The sequence below is a fragment of the Maylandia zebra genome, linkage group LG6 (assembly GCF_041146795.1).
Source record: "Maylandia zebra isolate NMK-2024a linkage group LG6, Mzebra_GT3a, whole genome shotgun sequence".
Classification (NCBI taxonomy): domain Eukaryota; kingdom Metazoa; phylum Chordata; class Actinopteri; order Cichliformes; family Cichlidae; genus Maylandia; species Maylandia zebra.
In genome coordinates, this window is record NC_135172.1 from 5952585 (window position 1) to 5970215 (window position 17631).

Genomic DNA, 17631 nt, shown 5'->3' on the forward strand with positions numbered 1-17631 from the left:
GTTCGATCTGCAAAATATAATTTGTTTAAGTACAAGTTACATTTTCCAATGTTAGAGAAAAAGAAGGCAGCTAATTTTATCTTTACCTATTGAGGAAAATAAGTAGCGGCAAAGTCGGGACCTGAGCTTTGTGATTTCAGTGTTTTACTCCTCCACTTGTGTTTTACCGTCAATGAGAGATTGGGCAAACTAATAATTGACGAAGAAGAAAAAAAAAAAAAGAACAAAAAGAATTAGATTAACAAAGAAATTTTGTTTGTTTTTAACCCCCCCCCCCCCCCCCCCCCCCCGAGAAAAAAAAAAAAAACAGAGCAACCAAAGCAAAGCATTACTGCTGAAATGGTTCAATCTACAAAAAAAATTGAGATTTTACCATCCTGCCTCTAAGGCTTTAAAAACTGAATAGGCAAAAATGTAAACATTACTTATATAGGTTAAAGCTATAGTTTTCAGTACCATTATGACATGCACTCCACATGAGTTCCCATCCTGTTGATGTGGGTGGCTCACATGTGACAAGGTCCACTCTCCAGCGCAGCCTCTTGCTGAAGCAAATGAGCTGAGAGATCGCAGTTATTACAAATAAAAAGCATATAGAGAAATCAATAACCACGTTCGGTAATGATTTCAATTAAATTAAATATGTTATGTTAAATATGTTAATTAATTACCTCCAGTTTTTCAACACCGCACTTTTTCTGACCTCCGACTCGCCAAATGAATTCATATAGACTATGGTCCTCTTGGGTATGTCACAAAACTGTTTTGTAAAAAGATGGATATGGTAGGCTTGGGCCTTGAGCTTTCCTAATGAGGGACACTGAAAAGTATCATGCACTAGAGAGAGTGCAAAATCTGTGCAACTTACAAACAAGGTCCAGTGGCTGCCGTTTTCCAGACAGGCACCAATTAATTTCTCATACATCTGAAAGATGTTTTTCTGGAAATAAAAATAATGTGACAAGTATGTTTTTCTGTCAAGAATGACACTGCAAAACTGCAAAAGCTTGTCAGGTGAGACTTGTAATTAATTCTGCAGATACACAAACATATAGAAAGTGTCATTTTTGGTTTACATTAATTAATTTCTATAGTGTGTACAAAACAAATCAAGACCACAGACTCAACACGCACCACTCAATTTTTGGTGTTCTTTATCAGTTGGCCAAGACAGAAATGTTTTAATCTGTGTGCATTGCTTTTGAACAAGTCTTTACACAGAAAAGGTTTCAGAAAGGTATTTTTCAGGTTCTTCTGACAAGGCTTCAATTTTGGAAAATGCTGTTTGTTTATAGTGGCAACTTATAAACCCTTTGTGATAAGAACATAGTTACCACAGTCCAAGTCATACCTTCAAAAAGTATGCACTTTGTGCTCTTGTGGACCCATCCAAAATTTTTCCAGTGATTTGGCTTGGTATTGGATAAATGTGAGGGAAATTCTATAAAAATAACATAAATACACCTATGTTTTCAAATACATTACAAAAAACGTAAACATGCTATGTCATTATGATCAAACAAGCTTTTCAACATACCTCACACTGCAAATAGATTAGGCCATCTATTACCTTATAAAACAAATAAATAAATACATATAAATAAAAACAGAACTAAGGAATACGATTCATTAAGTAAATTGTACAATAAAGTGTATTTAAAGCAGAATTTAACATTAGTTTTATGACAACATAAAAGGATTTTTATGTCAAGAGGTACCTCATCTGAAATGTTAGTCTGGTCAAACAGGGATTTCAAACTTGAAATACCAATAGAGTTTGGTCCAGCTACTCCCACAAGGTAATCTGTGAGAAAGCATATGCTGTAGTCAACAGATATCATTTTCTTTTTGCATGCTGCAACCATCATCCATTTCAGTCTTCTAGGAGCTTTGTCTGGTTGTAGTTCTTTTTTCTCCTCCTCATCTATTAATTAAATTGTTTTCTGACCTTCCTAACTGTTTCCGACCTGTCTTCCCAATGTGATGTTTAAGCAATATATGTATGGTCAGAAGGGGGTGAAATTTTCATTGCAGTTGTACGTGTAACATTGCATGTGATAATAAAAGGCTTGATTGGTTGATTATTCAACATGAGTTGACATTTACCTGACATTGTGAAGGAGTCACAGTTTCTGTAAGGGTGTAAGAACATAACATGTGGATTTGTTACACTTCTTTTTCACAAGTTAATAACAATCAATAATTTTCATTCCATTATTTACAAGCTATCACACGATGTCCCAGGGACAACATCTACACGATGTCCCTGGGACAACATTTACACGATGTCCCAGGGACAACATCTACACGATGTCCCAGGGACAACATTTACACGATGTCCCTGGGACAACATTTACACGATGTCCCAGGGACAACAATTACACAATGTCCCAGGGACAACATCTACACGATGTCCCAGGGACAACATCTACACGATGTCCCTGGGACAACATTTACACGATGTCCCAGGGACAACAATTACACAATGTCCCAGGGACAACATCTACACGATGTCCCAGGGACAACATTTACACGATGTCCCAGGGACAACATCTACACGATGTCCCAGGGACAACATCTACACGATGTCCCAGGGCAAATTCTACATGATGTCCCAGGGACAACATTTACACAATGTCCCAGGGACAACATCTACACGATGTCCCAGGGCAAATTCTACATGATGTCCCAGGGACAACATTTACGCGATGTCCCTGGGACAACATTTACGCGATGTACCAGGACAAATTTGTAAATTTCTGGATTACTGTTAATCTCCATAGAATCAAGAACTCATGTCCAGTTTCACAGCTATGGACCAGTTAATTATGTTTCCAGGTGATAGTTTGATTCATAGATTCAGCACACAACCATAAGTCTAGGCCTTTTAGTCCAGATTCTCTTCACTTATGTTTGTAAAATGATCAGGGAAGCTACTGCAATTTTGCCTGACCCAACCCCCGGGCCACGAAACACCCAAAAAGTTGGGGAACGCTGGTCTAGAGAACACTGGTTAGCTAATGCTGTTGTCAAGTAGCCTATCGCTAGCAAACAAACAGCAAGCCAAGTGAGGAACATATGTATAATGCTTACCGTTTATTAAAGGAAAGTATCCTAAATTGACTTCAAATTCGGCGGACAGGCGAATTGACTTCAAATTCGGCGGACAGGCGGCAGTTTTTCGCTTCTTCACTTGTATTTCGAAATAATCGAAGGCGGGTATTTCGAAGTCGCAAAGGAATGACGTCACAAGAAGGTGATTGGTCACTTGCAATGTTGAACCTGGAACAACATTAATTATGATGATGTGGGAACAATGCTGACCCGAGGAAATCAGATCGTCCTATAATTTCTGTAAATCTTACATGAAACTGGTCAGCTGTAGAAAATATGAGCTACACAAAACTGAAAGAAGTCCCAGTCACACACTTGTTTTCCCCACTGTGGACAGTCTTTACCCTTCAAGCTTGAGTCCTCTTGGTCAGGTTACTGAGTGGGAGAAGCCACAGAACAGAAAAGAGGTACAAATGTTTGAAGCACACATATTTTAAAAAGTCACAAGGAAAACTCCATAAAGTTACAATTAAAGAACTTTTTCCCACAAGCGTTTGATGAATTCTAGAGTCTTTACCTTACAATATAAATCCAATTAAACTGAAGAGAACTGAACTCAGCATGGTGGCACAGTGGTTAGCACTGTTGCTGCAGGACGGCGCTCTTCTGGACAGCGATCTTGATGTTAATCCTGGGAGTAGCTGGAGCTACTCACCCAAGTAATCGAAGCACTTGGGGCAGTGCTTCGATTACCTGGGTGGGGGAGCACTGTTGCCTTCACCCTCCACATCTTCTCAAGCTTTCAGCCCTTGGTATTTCTCAAGTTTCTCATTTTCCTTCCTTGTGATGAAGGAAGGATGTATAGCTACATCTTCCTCTGCTTGTCCACCACGACTATTCTTTATTGTCTCCAGTCTTGATCCATCCCTCAAGACTGTAAGACCAGACTAACCAACCTGCACTACCTGGATTAACTACAACAAAGCCTATGACTCACAGTGCCTCACACATGGATCCTGGAATGCCTAGAACTGTACAAACCCAATAGGACCCCAAGAGCCTTCATCTGGCAATGTGGTGCCAGGATAACCACCTCCAGCTGAACGTCGGCAAGACCAAGGAGCTGGTGGTGGACTTCACAAGGAGTCAGCACAGGAACTACAAGCCCATTATCATCAGCAGAGCTCCAGTGGAGAGGGTGCAGTCCTTCAAATACCTTGGTGTCCACATCTCCTCAGATCTGACATGGTCTGCTCACATTCAGATCCAGTTCAAAAAGGCTATTCAGAGCCTGCACCACTTACGACAACTGAGGAAGTTCAGGGCCTCTCCAGGGATCCTCAGGACTTTCTATATAGTTGCTGTGGAGAGCATCCTCACACAGAAAGTCCTGGTATGGGAACAGCTGTGTCAAGTACAAAAAAACTCTTCAGAGAGTGATCCATACAGCAGAACGCTGCTGCAGGACTGCTCCTCCCTCCCTACAGGACATTTACACCAAAAGATACTGGACCAGAGCCACTCAGATACTGAAGAACCTGTTCCACCCCAGCAATAAACTGTTCCAACTTCTGCAATCAGGCAGAAGGTTCTGCACCATCCGGGCAAGAACAGAGACCCTCAAGAGGAGCTTCTACCCTCAGGCCAGCCGTGTGTTACATCAGAACCCCCCCCACACACACACACACACACACACACACACACACACACACACACACACACGCACACTCAACCATAACAAACTGAGTCAGGACTCACATACTCCCAATCATGCCTGATCCTTCTGACTTCATTGGGGCACTTTAAGTCACTTTAACACCCCACTCACGCAATGTACATTCCCAGATTTTTGAACTGTGAATTTCCAGGTTGTTTTATTCTATTTAACTTAGTGTATATAATCCACTCACTTATTGCACATAATGTCCTCTTTGTATATATCTACTTACTTACTGTATAATGGGGTTTTTTCTCTCTCTATTTTGCACAGTCGAGGAGCGTATCAGGTCACATTTCACTGCATGTTATACTTGTATAACTATGTACGTGATAAATAAAAGGATCTTGAATCTTGAATCAGGAATGCAGTGGAAATAGAAAACAACACTAGTGAACAACGTCAAACCAACAGCACAAGTCACCATTAAGTACAGGATTGAAATGAGAACCATGAAGAGGCCACTAGGAAAACTGCAACCATCAAATCCCTGTAGAGAGTAAGTCCTGAGGAGTCAGCTGAATGGGAAGAACAGGATCTAGGAATTCAGCACCTATCCCCTGCCTGTCATCAGATACCCTGCTGGGATAATAAGCTGGTTAAAGGAGGAGACAGACGCCACTGGCATCAAGACAAGAAAGCTCCTTACCATACATGGAGGGCGTCACACCACATCCAGCAGTCTGAGACTGTACACTAAACAGACGAAGGGTGGCTGGGAGGGCTGGTGAGTGTCAGAACCAATATCCAGGATGAGTTAGTGAAGATGCTCTCTCATCGCGACCATCAAGATGCTAACAACTGATAGTGTGCTTAGTGAATATCTTTCCCTATGTGTTCCCTATGTGTCAAATTCAAATTCAAATTTTATTTGTCACACACACATAACCATACACAGTATGACATGGGGGTGAAATGCTTGTAGCTGTACAATGCCCGACCATTAAATGACAGAAGAAAAGTTTTACAATATTTTCAATTTACAGTTTACTACAAAAATTTACAAATTAACTTAGGAATTTACAGTAAAGAATGTGCAAATAGCAGAAGAGATTATAAAGATAAGGATTATAAATTATAGGAATTATAGGATTATAGGAAATGTGTGGTGGTGCGTGTGGTGACGTGTGTGAGAGTCCAGTCTTATAGTGACGTGTTTGGGAGAGTCCAGTCCTACACCTGGTTCAGGCCCCGAATAGCCTGGGGGAAGAAGCTCCTCCTCATTCTCTCTGTTTTGGCCTTAAGGGAGCGGAAGCGCTTCCCAGACCTCAACAGTGAGAAGAGTCCATTGTTGGGATGGGAGAGGTCCATCATAATCTTCCTAGCTTTGGACTTGCACCGCTTGGTGTAGATGGACAGCAGGTCAGGGAGCTCTGATTGAATGATGCGTTCTGCCGAGTGCACCACCCTTTGCAGATCTCGTCTGTCCTGCTTGGTGCTGTTCCCAAACCAGGTGCAGATGTTTGCCGTCAGGACGCTCTCGATGGTGCAGGAGTAGAAGTTCTTGAGCACCTTCAGAGGCAGATGGAAGTCTCTAAGTCTTCTGAGGAAGAAGAGACGCTGACGGGCTTTCTTAACCAGGGTGTTGATGTGGCAGGACCATGACAGGTCCTGAGTGATGTGGACACCCAGGTATCGGAAACTGTCCACTCTCTCCACTGGCGTGCCACTGATGATGAGGGGTTTGTAATTCCTCGCCTGCTTTGTAGTGAAGTCCACGAGCAGCTCCTTAGTCTTGCTGATGTTTAGGAGGAGGTTATTCTCCTGGCACCAGGTCTCCAGGTTCCTAATCTCCTCCAGGTAGGCCGTCTCGATGTTGTCGGAGATCAGGCCCACAACAGCAGTGTCGTCAGCAAACTTGACAATGGAGGTGTGCTAAACATAGTGCTAAACATCTGTTTTATTCATTGCAGCTTTAAAAGCCAAATCCAGACCTGTTAATATTGTGACTGTAGGTGGTCTTGTTGAGGATGACACTCTTGAAAAAATGATTCGATTTTTCAATAACTCTCTTTTAGAGAGTATCTTCCTTTTAAACTTGCTGAAATCATCAGAAAAAGTGAAGACTTAGTCATCTTTTGACAGAGTCAAACTGCCTCATTTCATTCCTGCTACTGAAAGAATGATCAGTGTCTTTGACATAATTTTTCCTTTTTAGTAATCCTGCACAAATTGCCCTGTGTTGCAGTTTGTGTATCAGCTATTTGCACTGGATTAATGTGACTTAATGGTGGCAAGTGTTCAAATCAATGTTTATTAACGGTTTCTTTAAGTGTTTAAAGATTAAGTCATTAACATATTGATGAAGTTTTCAAAGTTGCTCAGGGTGGAAAAAAAAGAGTGTTGGAGACCTGGAGAGGGCCTGACACTAGCCACAGAAAAACAAGGTGGAAACAAAGAAAATATTTCTTCAGAGGAAAGCATCAGGCAATGTTTCTTCTCTTTTATAAAATACAACATATCGCCACCAAAGAAAATTTCACTTTACAGTGTACACTATTCTCCCTGGCAAGATCTGGTGATCCGTTCATATTTACTGAGTAATGTCATGTATAAAAAAACATGATTTTCAGCCTTTTTAAAAGAAAGTGTTTTAGCTGTGTTCTCCTTGGGATGTGACACACTCAGCTTAGATTGATTTTCTCATTCAGCAGTGACCTGCTGCAAACCTTTGGCTCAGAATGGTAATTCCCTCTCTTACCTGATAAGGTACCTGATCCATAATAAATCAATTGTAATTAGTTTTATGTTTGCAGGGAATGAAGGAGGGGCTGCACTTTGCTAAGGGGACCCTCTGCTTTTTCGCCCCACCCTACCCACCATCCTTATTTGTTTCTAGCCACCATCATCTGCACACCTGATATCAGTTAATCTCCTGATTATTAAGTGGGGATTATTGATGCAGGAGAAGTGGCTGTATTTGCTGTAGTCTCTTCTGTCGAGGACATGATGCTTTTGTTTGCTCTTCACTGTTTGTGCTAAGGGTTTTATGTGTTTGTGTGTATGCATGCATGTTTGTTTTGTTTTGTTTTGTTAGTCCAATAAAAGTTTACTGCCTAACCTTGTTTCACTTTTTATTTTTTGGCATGACATTTATGATTTAACATCCAGTCTGTCAGCATTTTGTCTCAACTAGTCTAAAACTAGTCTAACTCCTGCAGCAGCCAGTTTGTCACATGACTTGCTTGTGTCGAGGTCTGAACATTATCCAGTACTTTCTCATTTGAAAATGGTAGGCAGTCGACCAAATGACTGTGAGGCATACAAAGAGGAGTCCATTATTTTATATGTATTGTTTTACATCTGTATTTAGTACAAACTACATACAGAATCCTGAATCCCTCTTAGTTATGATGCAATAGGTGTAGGTTGCTGGGGGAGTATTTCTTCTTCAGTCACCTTTTTCACTCACTATAGGTAGGGATGGGTATTGATAAGATTTTAACGATTCCGATTCCATTTTCGATTCTGTTTAACGATTCGATTCCTTATCGATTCTTTTTTTTTTAAAAGGAGAACACTAAAGTCGATTAGCTTAGAACTGTGTTTTATATCTTCTCTTTGAACAAGATAGAAATTTAGGAGTAACATGGCCTTACAAACCCAACAGTGAGATCTTAAGAGATCCACAGCCTACGGCTCTTCAATGGGGTGTCACAGGGTCCCCAGGAAAAAAAATGTATATGTAAAATAATAAAATAAATATTCTCCTGTAGCAATAACAAAGTTTAACATAAATTATTCTGTAGCAATTACACAAGAATATCCAGTAATGTCCCTGCCTACAATTAAACACATTCACTTACCAAAGTGAAATCGGGGGCATCTGCTGTGGCAAATGGGTGCAAGCCTTTGACCACAAACTTAGACACTGCTGGGTGACATTCGTCTATCCTGGCCTGAAAGGAGACGCTACCGGTAGACTGCAGCGAGAACTGCCAGCATCTGAGCCAGCCAGACTCTGTCTCTCTCATCATGGTTATCTAAATGCAACGCACAGTAATAGCAGGTTTTGTAATAAGGTAGATCGCGCTAACATAATATGCAATGCTAATTGATTAGTTACCTGCAGTATTAACGGGAGAGGACGTGGAAACGCTACCGCTGCTGCTGGGTTGAGCTTCGCTAGTCCGGAGCGGATCAAAAACACGACATTCGTTGAAAGCAATCGTGTGTTTTTTGAGCAAATGCTTTTGCATATTCGTAGTGTTTCCTCCCTTTGATGAAATCTCTACTTTGCAAGTATTGCACGTTGCCCTGTTGTCATCCTTTCTCATAAAGTGTAACCAAACTTTTGAGCGTTTGTGCCACTCAGGCGCCGTGTTTCCTACTGGGTAAAAGACGCTACTCAACGTGATGACGTCATTCGGGGCGACTGGAATCGATAAGGGAATCGTTTTTAAAAGTGGCAAACGATTCCAAGGAATTGAAACAGTGGGAACCGGTTCTCAACAAGAACCGGTTTTCGATACCCATCCCTGACTATAGGGGTGTCCAAATTCATAGGCGGTCTACGTGGGCCAGGTCCTCCGAAGGCTGGGTAGGCCGGACGTGAGCGGCTGTGAAATTGGACGGTCTAGCCTTCAGTTTTGCGTCACCAGCTGTCTCGGTGGAGTTTAATAAACTCAGCCGTTTGCTCCTTGCTATCTAAAATATAACAGGACACTGGCGTAAATTCTCGATCATCTTAGACTTCTGTTTAATCAGTTTTCCGTTTGACATTTGTTCAGCTGTATCCTCAGCCAAACCGATTTACTCAAGAACAAATAAAACACTAAAAACAATAACAGTTTTAAGTTTAACCTAAGTAGCGAAAGACCGCAGGAGGTTTGAAAACGATGTGTGAGGAGTTCGCTGTTATCGCCCCGGCTAGCTATCGAGCTGGTGGGTAACAGACGTCTCCAAAAATGTTGGAGTTGTTTTGCAAATATGTGATGTCTTGATAAACCAAGCAGATATTTGAAGTTTACACAGCTACATTCTCACCTGAAAATATCTTAAAAGTTTATTTTGTGACCCAGAAAAAGTAATAAGAATAATATTAAAACTAAGTAGCTGTCACCATTGTTGGAAACTGGAATTGGCTGGGCCGCGCTATGAATCCTGGGATATGGTGGGCCACGAAGGATTACACCCGACCCATCCTTCAAATCTGAGGAAAAGGAGGACGCATTTGTAGGAGTCTATGAATTTGGACAGCCTTTGTCACGTCGCTGTGATGTAATCGGTCTAAAAGTGCAGCGTCAGGAGGATGCAGCCTATGAATTTGGACACCCCCTATGTGTTAATAGACCTATCTGCATTGAATCATACTTGCTCTCTTCCACACCATGTCTTTTATCCTGTGTTCCTTCTCTCACCCCAACCAGTCGCAGCAGATGGCCCCGCCCCTCCCTGAGCCTGGTTCTGCCGGAGGTTTCTTCCTGTTAAAAGGGAGTTTTTCTTCCCACTGTCCCAAAGGGCTTGCTCATATGGAGGTCATATGATTGTTGGGTTTTTTCACTGTATATATTATTGTAGGGTCCACCTTACAATATAAAGCGCCTTGAGGCAACTGTTGCTGTGATTTGGCACTGTATAAATAAAATTGTGCATATTTGATATTATATAGTTACACTGAGCAGGACTTTTGTTCCCAATATTTTTTAGTAACTCTAACACTTTTAACTAACTAAACCAATCAAACTTACAATCACCAATAAAGGACATCAGAAAACAACAGCACATTTTATAGTAATAATAATGACATACAACAGATGGTGTTGGTTTTGTACAGAATGTGACTCCTCTGTTTATCTGACAAAAATGAATTAATCCAAAGATTGCTCCTCTGGGAAATATGAACTTGTTACAGAGAATTCATCTTGTAAATCTTTGAATCAGTGAAGTGGAAATGGAAGTGGAAAAAAGTTTTGTTTTTTCTTGGATTAAAGATTATATAACAAGTGATCAGTCCCAGGGCATTTACCCAGGCCAACCCCAAAAATTTAATTTGGTCACTTTTAGTGCACTTCAATACAACACTGAATGACTAAAACTGTTTGCAAAAACCATACTGAACTTTAAGGAGATGTTAATTCACTTTCTCCTGTTGTTATCATCATTTAAAATTGTTTTAAATATGAATACTATTCATGTGAGCCACATGATCACTCAATTCAATTAGTATACAGAAACATCTGTGCCGAGTATGTATGAGAAATGGAGTATGAGTTTGAGTAATTTAGCTGTTCCATTTCCATTATCGATCACTTATTGATTCAATCTCTTAATCTATTCCCTTATCGATAGGGATGGGAATCAAGAACCGGTTTTTGTACTACTCGTTAAGTTACTATCATGTTACTCTATAAAATGATCTGAAACTCACTGTCTCATAATTACCAATTAACAATATAAACCTACAGGCTACAGTCCCACCCCCCAACACAAATCCCTATCCTAATGAGGACACACACACACACACATATATATATTTTTATATATATATATATATATATATATATATATATATATATATATATATATATATTAGTAGTTAGGTATGAACACAAAGCCAACAATACGAAGCAAAGATGAAAACCAAACTTTAAAGTGATGGTCATGTTGATTCTACTAAACAAACATGAACAGGTGGAAATGGAGGCTGCAGCCTGACTTCTCATCCCTTTTTTACCTGTTGAAGTTTAGCAGTGGCTGACTTCACCACAAATAACAGCTCACTTTATGACGATGCTGGGCTGGGGTCAGCATTCACTCAGCTTTAAGATTACTCTGTGTTCTTGGCTAGCTTAGCATTAGCATGCTGTCTTCGCAGGTGCTTGCAAGGACCCGAAGTTGTATTATCAGCATAATTGTTACTGTCCTGGAGCAGCCTCCACTTTACCATCATGCTCTCATCCTTTTCTGCGGTAAAAAAATCAAAGTAATATCCTCCTCTTCACACACCGAGGTTAATTATGGAGTTCCACAAGGTTCAGTGCTAGGACCAGTTCTTTTCACATTATACGTGCTTCCCTTAGGCAGCATCATTAGAAGACATAGCATACATTTTCACTGCTATGCAGATGACACCCAGCTCTATCTGTCCATGAATCCAGATAACACACAACAATTAGTTGAACTGCAGGAATGTCTTAAAGACATAAAGACCTGGATGTCCTCTAACTTTCTGCTTCTTAATTCAGACAAAACTATGGTTATTGTACTCGGCCCTGAAAATCTTAGAAATATGGTATCTAACCAGATTCTTACTCTGGATGGCATTACCTTGGCCTCCAGTAACGCTGTGAGGAACCTTGGAGTCATTTTTGACCAGGACATGTCCTTCAGTGCACATATTAAACAAATATGTAAGACTGCTTTCTTCCATTTGCGCAACATCTCTAAAATTAGAAATATCCTGTCTCAGAGTGACGCTGAAAAACTAGTTCATGCATTTATTACTTCCAGGCTGGATGACTGTAATTCATTATCATCAGGATGTCCTAAAAACTCACTGAAAAGCCTTCAACTAATCCATAATGCTGCAGCAAGAGTACTGACAGGGACTAGAAAGAGAGAGCATATTTCTCCTGTATTGGCTTCCCTTCATTGGCTTCCTGTTAAATCCAGAATTGAATTCAAAATCCTGCTCCTCACATACAAGGTCTTAAATAATCAGGCCCCATCTTATCTTAATGACCTTGTAGTACCATATCACCCTATTAGAGCACTTCGCTCTCGCTCTGCAGTCCTACTTGTTGTTCCTAGAGTATTTAAAAGTAGAATGGGAGGCAGAGCCTTCAGTTTTCAGGCCCCTCTTCTGTGGAACCAGCTTCCAGTTTCGATTCAGGAGACAGACACTATCTCTACTTTCAAGATTAGGCTTAAAACTTTCCTTTTTGCTAAAGCATATAGTTAGGGCTGGACCAGGTGATCCTGAATCCTCGCTTATTTATGCTGCAATAGGTGTAGACTGCTGGGGGATTCCCATGATGCATTGAGTATTTCCTTTTCAGTCGCCTTTCTCACTCAACATGTGTTGATAGACCTCTCTGCTGAATCACACTTGTTATTAATCTCTGGGTCTCTCAACCAGTCACGGCAGATGGCCGTGACTGATGCATCCTTTTCCTTCCCACTGTCGCCAAAGTGCTTGCTCATAAGGTTTGATCATATGATTGTTGGGTTTTTTCTCTGTATATTTTATTGTAGGGTCTACCTAACAATATAAAGGCGCCTTTATTCTAAAGACTGTTGTTGTGATTTGGCGCTATATAAATAAAATTGAATTGAATTGAATATCCACGCTGTAGACTGCCCCACTACTTTCCTTCTCCTTCTGGGAGCTTGAGGGTCCTGCACAGTATCTTAGCTGTTCCCAGGACTGCGCTCTTCTGGACAGAGATCTCCGATGTTGTTCCCGGGATCTGCTGGAGCCACTCGCCTAGCTTGGGACTCACTGCACCTAGCACTCTGAATAGCAGCTGGATAGCGTAGTGGTTAGACTACATGCCCTTGGAGCAGAGGAGCGCAAGTTCAATTTCCGCCTGGGGCGTCTGTATCCAGTAAGGGTCCTAGGCTAGACTATGTATATATTAGGGGTGCAACGATATTCGTATCGATATTGAACCGTTCGATACAGTGCTTTTGGTTCGGTACGCATATGTATCGAACAATACAACATTTGTAATTTATTTTATCAATTTTCCTTCTGACGATGCTGTCTGTGTTGAGCGCTCAGTGAATCTGCGTTCGACTACTCCGCCTAGGCTGCACTTTCCAGCGTAGATCCACTGAGCACTCCACACAGACAGCATAGTCAGAAGGAAGAGCACAGGGCAAGCTAGCGAGACAGAAGTTAAGCTCTCCTTGCAACAGGCAAATTGAACCTCATTCAGATCTGGCGTTTGGAATTATTTTGGTTTTCATGTGACGTATGACCCTGAAGGTAAGCGAGTCATGGACTAAAGTAAAACAGTATGTTGGATGTGCCGTGCAATGCTCAATTACATTGGTGTGAACTAGTGTGTTAGCGCAGTTAGCTCGTTAACGTGTTGGCCGTCTAGCCCCATGCACGGAGAGATCGGCGGTAGCTCGTTAACGGAGATTTGCCGTGTTGTGGCGTTAAGGTCATTTCAACGAGATTAACCTGAAAGCACTAGTGGGAACACAACGAATATGACTGCACATTTACGCCGACATCATCCTAGTGCAAAGACAAGTGGAAGCAGACAAAAACAAGCAAGCATGCTACTAACTTTAGCCGAGTCATTTAGACAGCTGTTAGCACATGATTCTCCTTATGCTGCTGAGAATATAGCCCAGAAGAAGCGGATAGTATAGCTTTTATTTTGGAAAGAGACATTTCTCTGTAATAAACTCTCTTTTCCAAAGATGAGTGATTCCTCAATCAGATACAGGGCTCGCAATATCGCTAGCCCGACGTCCCGGGGCTAGCGATTTTTTTCAGTCGGGCTACCAAAATCTATCTCTGCCCTGCCCGTCGGGCTATTGTAGGAAAAATATATGTCAATGCTTTTGCATTCTTTCGGAAATGTAGCTGGGTAATTATGTCATTGGCATCGGTGAGACACTGTCAATATGTGACATATTGAAATCGTGTTTGAATTTGCGCTTGTTTTTTTGCTTTCACTTTGCAATCGTGCGAACTGTGTATAGAGAGCGACAGCACTGATCTGTGAGTGATGATAATTTGTGCACCAATTCCTCTGACATCGTCTTATTAATCGTTAGCTTACTATGCAAACATGACAAGTGAAATCTCCCGCAGCAAGCTTAAACATGTGAGAGGTTGATCGCGCAGAGAATCGCTGAGCTTATGTGAGTCCGTGTGTAAAAGCAGCAGGATATATATTTTAGTTCTGCTGAGCCAAATAAGACAGGTCAGGGTGAAGAAGTGACAGCCAAAGAAAAGCTTACCACAAAACGGAGAAGTTATGACAAATCAGACTATAAGGCAAAAAGAAAGTGCAGCTTTATGGTTTCATGGACAAAAGAATTTCTGTGGCTGCAATATGACGAGCTAAATAACCAGGGCTGCACATAAGTGGTCCGCAGGTGCGCATTCGCTGTCAAAATAAAAAACACGCACAAGGGTTAGGGTTAAATTTAAAAACTGTACTTTTGAGTTAAAATATATATTTATAATTTTAATAAATGACAAATTAAAAATGCATGAACATTTTTTTTGTATCGAAAAAATATCGAACCGTGACACCAAAGTATCGAACCGAACCGAACCGTGAATTTTGTGTATCGTTGCACCCCTAATATATATATATATATATCACATGAATAGTCCCTTCATGATGCTTTTCATTGTGAAGACCCCACAATAATACTCAATGACCAATTTGAGCAAGCAATTGGCAACAGTGGGAAGGAAAAATTCATTTTAACAGGAAGAAACCTCTGGCAGAACCAGGCTTTACCCACACTCCCTAAACCCAGGCTGCTAGTAGAACGTCAGTTGTGTACCACATAGTTGCTTTCTCACCGTGTGAACTAAACTGACTCACCTTCCATCTAATTTTTTGCAACATGTTTTCACAATGGTAAATGGCCTGTATTTGTATAACGCTTTACTAGTCCCTAAGGACCCCAAAGCGCTTTACACATCCAGTCATCCACCCATTCACGCACACATTCACACAATCACTGAAAAAAGCTGCTATTTTGCTTTTTTAATCACGTAATCATTTCCAATAAAGGCCTATTTACTTCAGTACTTCCAGCCATTTATCAGTTTCCTTCCACTTATCCAATTCAAGGTCATAGGGTCCTGGAGCCTATTCCAGCTGTCATAGGATGAGAGGGAGGGTACACCCTGGACTTCATACATATTTTAATCATTCATAAAACCATTAAATTGTTCAGCTGTACTTGAGTTACAAACTAGAACTCCCATAGAAACGGCCCATCATCAAAAATAACGTGAGAAAGTTTTAGGATTTACAATAAAGTAGTCATCACAATCAGAAGAAGCAAATATACCACCCTCTCACCTCCAACATGAAGAAGTGAGGGAGACTTATGATTCCCCAGTTAACAATGTGCCACCATAGTTCATCCCTGCCATTGATTTCTCCTCCATTTATTTCTGTTTTAATTCATGCTCCGGGTCTCTGTATTTGAAAGTTCATGCTCCTCTCTGAAAGACAGATTCATGAATAGAGTCCGCTACTTTTGTAGTCTGCTGCAGTTTTATACAATAAGCTTTTTTAGACGTTCAAAATCAATATTTAATCCTGTGCAGAGGCTAATCCCCAGGACTGGACCATTTGTGAGGTTCTTTGAGCTTTGTTACACATCTCCTGGCAGCTCTGTGCTGCAGATTGATTAGCTGTAGTGCCAGAATCCTATCAAATGCCCAGCCCTGATGATAGAGCAAACTCTCTCACTGCTTCTAGTTGACTGGACTACAAGATAAGGACAAATGGCAGTTCCCTTTTTCGTGTACACTAAGGACAGGGTGGGAGTGTCATGTGCATAAGATCAGCAGTTGTTTGGGAAGGTGTAAATTCACATTTTAGACGGCTCTTTTCCAAACAGTTATACAGTGAGCAGCTAATCAGTCAATCCAAAGACAATATATAGATGACTATTATTACCAAAGTAAAACAGGAAATAACTATGAATACTGAAAATGAGTGAACATAAAACGGTAATGAGGAAGATAGAAATTGAAATTGAAATTGAAAGCACTAAGGAAATGCAAGAAGATAAAGATATGAACAATAACTAACTTGAGAATCAAGCAGAAAATACTTAAACAAGTATTTGAAACCAAGTATTCAAAAACCCTTAATCCAACATCTAGGACCATGAGAAGACATATTGCTCATTTATACTTATCTGATAATCATACAAAGGTTCCAGATCGCCGCATGAATGTCCCCATTTTGTGCTGTTGTGCTGTGATGTGTCAGAACTGACAAATGTTCCAACTGAAAAATCAAGTTATTGATTTGTTTCTAACATTCAAAACAACCCATGAAAGTGCCCTGAAACAATTATGTTTCCTCTGTTAAGGGTCTAATGAGGACCTTCAAAGGAAAACTATTTGGGATTTGGTTTTAAGCACCAATACTAGCTGGTTTATTCAGGGGTTTTTTGTTTGTTTGGTCAGTTGCTAGGTTGGTTAGGGTTTTTTAACAAATAATTAAATAAATAAATACACTCTTTTACACCCTTTTATAACTGTAAATTTAAAAAAAAATTAAAAAACAGCTTAGTTTTCAGCAATGCAGACCAACTATGGACGAAAGATTTGGCCTGTCTAAGCAATGCAAAGTCCCCAGCATCCAACATCAGCATGGAGGAGAGAAAGGCATTCACATTGCTTAGTAATGACGACAACATTATCATCCATCTGGATTGTCCAGATTGAACAATTGTCTGTAATTATCAATCTGTTGGTAGGCAGCTTTAAACACCAAATCCAGAACACTTTGGATTTTTTTGAGAAAATGAGAGATGCCGTTAGGGAGGCAGATGAAACAATGGCCTCATGCGATGTTCTCTTTACTTGTGTTCCAGTCAGTGAAGCAGTTTAAGTAGTTCGTAAGAAATTACAAGACAACCCCAACCTCAGCAACAGAACCACCCTCAGCACCCACGAAGTGTGTTTGCTCTTGGAACTGTGTCTTGATTCTGCATATTTCACATACAAGGGTTGGTACTACAGGCAGAAACATGGGTGTGCCATGGTTTCCCCGGTTTCACTTATTCTGGCCAACTTATAAATGTAAGAAGTGGAAAAGAGGACTCTGTGCTCCAACCCTGGAGCACCAATAAGTCATCAGTTCAGGTACAGTGGCTTGCAAAAGTATTCAACCCCTTGAACTTTCCCACAT

At 40.7% G+C, this 17631-nt stretch overlaps 1 long non-coding RNA gene across 1 annotated transcript; it reads right to left on the bottom strand.

The window, feature by feature from the left end:
* Positions 1-12: 12 nt before the first annotated feature.
* LOC112434913 (uncharacterized) lies at positions 13-3314 on the bottom strand. The gene is made up of 9 exons (XR_013098818.1): positions 3094-3314; positions 2107-2132; positions 1719-1804; positions 1538-1570; positions 1352-1441; positions 869-940; positions 672-760; positions 457-559; positions 13-189 (listed from the first exon to the last, which is right to left on the bottom strand). It is a non-coding gene; the product is annotated as an uncharacterized LOC112434913 (long non-coding RNA).
* Positions 3315-17631: the final 14317 nt, after the last annotated feature.